Source organism: Anomaloglossus baeobatrachus, unplaced genomic scaffold, assembly GCF_048569485.1.
Source record: "Anomaloglossus baeobatrachus isolate aAnoBae1 unplaced genomic scaffold, aAnoBae1.hap1 Scaffold_31, whole genome shotgun sequence".
NCBI lineage: Eukaryota > Metazoa > Chordata > Amphibia > Anura > Aromobatidae > Anomaloglossus > Anomaloglossus baeobatrachus.
In genome coordinates this window covers 1,004,851-1,012,355 of record NW_027442512.1, presented here as the reverse complement: position 1 = coordinate 1,012,355, position 7,505 = coordinate 1,004,851, and positions in this window count along the sequence as shown.

The window sequence follows — 7,505 nt, the reverse complement described above, 5'->3', positions numbered from 1 at the left end:
CATTACCCCCCCAAAGGAACAATTTCGCATCAAAACGGCCAAAAGTTGCAATACCCCCCAAAGGAACAATTTCGCCTCAAAATGAAAAAAAAATTGCAATACCCCCCCAAAGGAACAATTTCGCCTCAAAATGCCGAAAAGTTGCAATACCCCCCGAAAGGAACAATTTCGCTTCAAAATGGCCAAAAGTTGCAATACCCCCCCAAAGGAACAATTTCACCTCAAAATGGCAAAAAATTGCAATACCCCCTCAAAGGAACAATTTCGCCTCAAAATGCCGAAAAGTTGCAATACCCCCCCAAAGGAAGAATTTCGCTTCAAAATGGCCAAAAGCTGCAATACCCCCCCAAAGGAACAATTTCGCCTCAAAATGCTGAAAAGTTGCAATACCCCCCGAAAGGAACAATTTCGCTTCAAAATGGCAAAAAGTTGCAATACCCCCCCAAGGGAACAATTTCACCTCAAAATGGCAAAAAATTGCAATACCCCCTCAAAGGAACAATTTCGCTTCAAAATGGGCAAAAGTTTCAATACCCCCCCAAAGGAACAATTTCGCTTCAAAATGCCGAAAAGTTGCAATACCCCCCCAAAGGAACAATTTCGCCTCAAAATGGAAAAAAAAATTGCAATACCCCCCCAAAGGAACAATTTCACCTCAAAATGTCGAAAAGTTGCAATACCCCCCGAAAGGAAAAATTTCGCTTCAAAATGGCCAAAAGTTGCAATACCCCCCCAAAGGAACAATTTCGCCTCAAAATGGCAAAAAATTGCAATACCCCCCCAAAGGAACAATTTTGCTTCAAAATGGCCAAAAGTTGCAATACCCCCCAAAGGAACAATTTCGCCTCAAAATGCCGAAAAGTTGCAATACCCCCCGAAAGGAACAATTTCGCTTCAAAATGGCCAAAAGATGCAATACCCACCCAAAGCAACAATTTCGCCTCAAAATGGCAAAAAATTGCAATACCCCCCGAAAGGAACAATTTCGCTTCAAAATGGCCAAAAGTTGCAATACCCTCCCAAAGGAACAATTTCACCTCAAAATCCTGAAAAGTTGCAATACCCTCCGAAAGGAACAATTTCGCTTCAAAATAGCCAAAAGTTGCAATACCCCCCAAAGGAACAATTTCGCCTCAAAATGCCGAAAAGTTGCAATACCCCCCGAAAAGAACAATTTCGCTTTAAAATGGCCAAAAGTTGCAATACCCCCCCAAAGGAACAATTTCACCTCAAAATCCTGAAAAGTTGCAATACCCCCCGAAAGGAACAATTTCGCTTCAAAATAGCCAAAAGTTGCAATACCCCCCGAAAGGAACAATTTCGCTTCAAAATGGCCAAAAGTTGCAATACCCCCCCAAAGGAACAATTTCCCCTCAAAATGCCGAAAAGTTGCAATACCCCCTGAAAGGAACAATTTCGCTTCAAAATGGCCAAAAGTTGCAATACCCCCCAAAGGAACAATTTCGCCTCAAAATGCCGAAAAGTTGCAATACCCCCTGAAAAGAACAATTTCGCTTTAAAATGGCCAAAAGTTGCAATACCCCCCCAAAGGAACAATTTCACCTCAAAATCCTGAAAAGTTGCAATACCCCCCGAAAGGAACAATTTCGCTTCAAAATAGCCAAAAGTTGCAATACCCCCCGAAAGGAACAATTTCGCTTCAAAATGGCCAAAAGTTGCAATACCCCCCAAAGGAACAATTTCCCCTCAAAATGCCGAAAAGTTGCAATACCCCCTGAAAGGAACAATTTCGCTTCAAAATGGCCAAAAGTTGCAATACCCCCCAAAGGAACAATTTCGCCTCAAAATGCCGAAAAGTTGCAATACCCCCCGAAAGGAACAATTTCGCTTCAAAATGGCCAAAAGTTGCAATACCCCCCCAAAGGAACAATTTCACCTCAAAATCCTGAAAAGTTGCAATACCCTCCGAAAGGAACAATTTCGCTTCAAAATAGCCAAAAGTTGCAATACCCCCCGAAAGGAAAAATTTCGCTTCAAAATGGCCAAAAGTTGAAATACCCCACAAAGGAACAATTTCGCCTCAAAATTCTGAAAAGTTGCAATACCCCCCGAAAGGAACAATTTCGCTTCAAAATGGCCAAAAGTTGCAATACCCCCCGAAAGGAACAATTTCGCTTCAAAATGGCCAAAAGTTGCAATACCCCCCCAAAGGAAAAATTTCGCCTCAAAATGAAAAAAAATTGCAATACCCCCCAAAGGAACAATTTCGCCTCAAAATGCCGAAAAGTTGCAATACCCCCTGAAAGGAACAATTTCGCTTCAAAATGGCCAAAAGTTGCAATACCCCCCAAAAGGAAAAATTTCGCCTCAAAATGCCGAAAAGTTGCAATACCCCCCGAAAGGAACAATTTCGCTTCAAAATGGCCAAAAGTTGCAATACCCCCCCAAAGGAACAATTTCGCCTCAAAATGGCAAAAAATTGCAATACTCCCCCAAAGGAATAATTTCGCCTCAAAATGCCGAAAAGTTGCAATACCCCCCGAAAGAAACAATTTCGCTTCAAAATGGCCAAAAGTTGCAATAACCCCCCAAAGGAACAATTTCGCCTCAAAATGCCGAAAAGTTGCAATACCCCCCGAAAGGAACAATTTCGCTTCAAAATGGCCAAAAGTTGCAATACCCCCCCAAAGGAACAACTTCGCCTCAAAATGGCAAAAAATTGCAATACCCCCCAAAGGAACAATTTCGCCTCAAAATGCCGAAAAGTTGCAATACCCCCCCAAAGGAACAATTTCGCTTCAAAATGGCCAAAAGTTGCAATACCCCCCAAAGCAACAATTTCGCCTCAAAATGCCGAAAAGTTGCACTACCCCCCCAAAGGAACAATTTCGCCTCAAAATGCCGAAAAGTTGCAATACCCCCCGAAAGGAACAATTTCGCTTCAAAATGGCCAAAAGATGCAAAACCCCCCCAAAGCAACAATTTCGTTTCAAAATGAAAAAAAAATTGCAATACCCCCCCAAAGGAACAACTTCGCCTCAAAATGCCGAAAAGTTGCAATACCCCCCCAAAGGAACAATTTCGCCTCAAAATGCTGAAAAGTTGCAATACCCCCCGAAAGGAACAATTTCGCTTCAAATTAGCCAAAAGATGCAAAACCCCCCATAGCAACAATTTCGCCTCAAAATTAAAAAAAAATTGCAATACCCCCCCAAAGGAACAATTTCGCTTCAAAATGGCCAAAAGTTGCAATACCCCCCAAAGGAACAATTTCGCCTCAAAATGCCGAAAAGTTGCAATACCCCCCCAAAGGAACAATTTCGCTTAAAAATGGCCAAAAGTTGCAATACCCCCCAAAGGAAAAATTTCGCCTCAAAATGAAAAAAAAATTGCAATACCCCCCAAAGGAACAATTTCGCCTCAAAATGCCGAAAAGTTGCAATACCCCCCCAAAGGAACAATTTCGCTTCAAAATGGCCAAAAGTTGCAATACCCCCCCAAAGGAACAATTTCGCCTCAAAATGCCAAAAAGTTGCAATACCCCCCGAAAGGAACAATTTCGCTTCAAAATGGCCAAAAGATGCAATACCCCACCAAAGCAACAATTTCGCCTCAAAATGGCAAAAAATTGCAATACCCCCCCAAAGGAACAATTTCGCTTCAAAATGGCCAAAAGATGCAATTACCCGCCCACAGCAACAATTTCGCCTCAAAATGGCAAAAATTGCAATACCCCCCAAAGGAACAATTTCGCCTCAAAATGCCGAAAAGTTGCAATACCCCCCGAAAGGAAGAATTTCGCTTCAAAATGGCCAAAAGTTGCAATACCCCCCCAAAGGAACAATTTCGCCTCAAAATGCCGAAAAGTTGCAATACCCCCCCAAAGGAAGAATTTCGCTTCAAAATGGCCAAAAGCTGCAATACCCCCCCAAAGGAACAATTTCGCTTCAAAATGGCCAAAAGTTGCAATACCCCCCAAAGGAACAATTTTGCCTCAAAATGCCGAAAAGTTGCAATACCCCCCGAAAAGAACAATTTCGCTTCAAAATGGCCAAAAGTTGCAATACCCCCCCAAAGGAACAATTTCACCTCAAAATCCTGAAAAGTTGCAATACCCCCCGAAAGTAACAATTTCGCTTCAAAATAGCCAAAAGTTGCAATACCCCCCCAAAGGAACAATTTCCCCTCAAAATGCCGAAAAGTTGCAATAACCCCCGAAAGGAACAATTTCGCTTAAAAATGGCCAAAAGTTGCAATACCCCCCCAAAGGAAAAATTTCGCATCAAAATGAAAAAAAAATTGCAATACCCCCCAAAGGAACAATTTCGCCTCAAAATGCCGAAAAGTTGCAATACCCCCCGAAAGGAACAATTTCGCTTCAAAATGGCCAAAAGTTGCAATACCCCCCCAAAGGAACAATTTCACCTCAAAATGGCAAAAAATTGCAATACCCCCTCAAAGGATAAATTTCGCCTCAAAATGCCGAAAAGTTGCAATACCCCCCCAAAGGAACAATTTCGCTTCAAAATGGCCAAAAGTTGCAATACCCCCCCAAAGGAACAATTTCGCCTCAAAATGCCGAAAAGTTGCAATACCCCCCGAAAGGAACAATTTCGCTTCAAAATGGCCAAAAGATGCAATTACCCGCCCACAGCAACAATTTCGCCTCAAAATGGCAAAAATTGCAATACCCCCCCAAAGGAACAATTTCGCCTCAAAATGCCGAAAAGTTGCAATACCCCCCGAAAGGAAGAATTTCGCTTCAAAATGGCCAAAAGTTGCAATACCCCCCCAAAGGAACAATTTCGCCTCAAAATGCCGAAAAGTTGCAATACCCCCCGAAAGGAAGAATTTCGCTTCAAAATGGCCAAAAGTTGCAATACCCCCCCAAAGGAACAATTTCGCCTCAAAATGCCGAAAAGTTGCAATACCCCCCAAAGGAACAATTTCGCTTCAAAATGGCCAAAAGTTGCAATACCCCCCCAAAGGAACAATTTCGCTTCAAAATGGCCAAAAGTTGCAATACCCCCCAAAGGAACAATTTTGCCTCAAAATGCCGAAAAGTTGCAATACCCCCCGAAAAGAACAATTTCGCTTCAAAATGGCCAAAAGTTGCAATACCCCCCCAAAGGAACAATTTCACCTCAAAATCCTGAAAAGTTGCAATACCCCCCGAAAGTAACAATTTCGCTTCAAAATAGCCAAAAGTTGCAATACCCCCCCAAAGGAACAATTTCCCCTCAAAATGCCGAAAAGTTGCAATACCCCCCGAAAGGAACAATTTCGCTTAAAAATGGCCAAAAGTTGCAATACCCCCCCAAAGGAAAAATTTCGCATCAAAATGAAAAAAAAATTGCAATACCCCCCAAAGGAACAATTTCGCCTCAAAATGCCGAAAAGTTGCAATACCCCCCGAAAGGAACAATTTCGCTTCAAAATGGCCAAAAGTTGCAATACCCCCCCAAAGGAACAATTTCACCTCAAAATGGCAAAAAATTGCAATACCCCCTCAAAGGAAAAATTTCGCCTCAAAATGCCGAAAAGTTGCAATACCCCCCCAAAGGAACAATTTCGCTTCAAAATGGCCAAAAGTTGCAATACCCCCCCAAAGGAACAATTTCGCCTCAAAATGCCGAAAAGTTGCAATACCCCCCGAAAGGAACAATTTCGCTTCAAAATGGCCAAAAGATGCAATTACCCGCCCACAGCAACAATTTCGCCTCAAAATGGCAAAAATTGCAATACCCCCCCAAAGGAACAATTTCGCCTCAAAATGCCGAAAAGTTGCAATACCCCCCGAAAGGAAGAATTTCGCTTCAAAATGGCCAAAAGTTGCAATACCCCCCCAAAGGAACAATTTCGCCTCAAAATGCCGAAAAGTTGCAATACCCCCCGAAAGGAACAATTTCGCTTCAAAATGGCCAAAAGTTGCAATACCCCCCCAAAGGAACAATTTCGCCTCAAAATGAAAAAAAAATTGCAATACCCCCCAAAGGAACAATTTCGCCTCAAAATGCCGAAAAGTTGCAATACCCCCTGAAAGGAACAATTTCGCTTCAAAATGGCCAAAAGTTGCAATACCCCCCAAAAGGAAAAATTTCGCCTTAAAATGCCGAAAAGTTGCAATACCCCCCGAAAGGAACAATTTCGCTTCAAAATGGCCAAAAGTTGCAATACCCCCCCAAAGGAACAATTTCGCCTCAAAATGGCAAAAAATTGCAATACTCCCCCAAAGGAATAATTTCGCCTCAAAATGCCGAAAAGTTGCAATACCCCCCGAAAGAAACAATTTCGCTTCAAAATGGCCAAAAGTTGCAATAACCCCCCAAAGGAACAATTTCGCCTCAAAATGCCGAAAAGTTGCAATACCCCCCGAAAGGAACAATTTCGCTTCAAAATGGCCAAAAGTTGCAATACCCCCCCAAAGGAACAACTTCGCCTCAAAATGGCAAAAAATTGCAATACCCCCCCAAAGGAACAATTTCGCCTCAAAATGCCGAAAAGTTGCAATACCCCCCCAAAGGAACAATTTCGCTTCAAAATGGCCAAAAGTTGCAATACCCCCCAAAGCAACAATTTCGCCTCAAAATGCCGAAAAGTTGCACTACCCCCCCAAAGGAACAATTTCGCCTCAAAATGCCGAAAAGTTGCAATACCCCCCGAAAGGAACAATTTCGCTTCAAAATGGCCAAAAGATGCAAAACCCCCCCAAAGCAACAATTTCGTTTCAAAATGAAAAAAAAATTGCAATACCCCCCCAAAGGAACAACTTCGCCTCAAAATGCCGAAAAGTTGCAATACCCCCCCAAAGGAACAATTTCGCCTCAAAATGCTGAAAAGTTGCAATACCCCCCGAAAGGAACAATTTCGCTTCAAATTAGCCAAAAGATGCAAAACCCCCCATAGCAACAATTTCGCCTCAAAATTAAAAAAAAATTGCAATACCCCCCCAAAGGAACAATTTCGCTTCAAAATGGCCAAAAGTTGCAATACCCCCCAAAGGAACAATTTCGCCTCAAAATGCCGAAAAGTTGCAATACCCCCCCAAAGGAACAATTTCGCTTAAAAATGGCCAAAAGTTGCAATACCCCCCAAAGGAAAAATTTCGCCTCAAAATGAAAAAAAAATTGCAATACCCCCCAAAGGAACAATTTCGCCTCAAAATGCCGAAAAGTTGCAATACCCCCCCAAAGGAACAATTTCGCTTCAAAATGGCCAAAAGTTGCAATACCCCCCCAAAGGAACAATTTCGCCTCAAAATGCCAAAAAGTTGCAATACCCCCCGAAAGGAACAATTTCGCTTCAAAATGGCCAAAAGATGCAATACCCCACCAAAGCAACAATTTCGCCTCAAAATGGCAAAAAATTGCAATACCCCCCCAAAGGAACAATTTCGCTTCAAAATGGCCAAAAGATGCAATTACCCGCCCACAGCAACAATTTCGCCTCAAAATGGCAAAAATTGCAATACCCCCCAAAGGAACAATTTCGCCTCAAAATGCCGAAAAGTTGCAATACCCCCCGAAAGGAAGAATTTCGCTTCA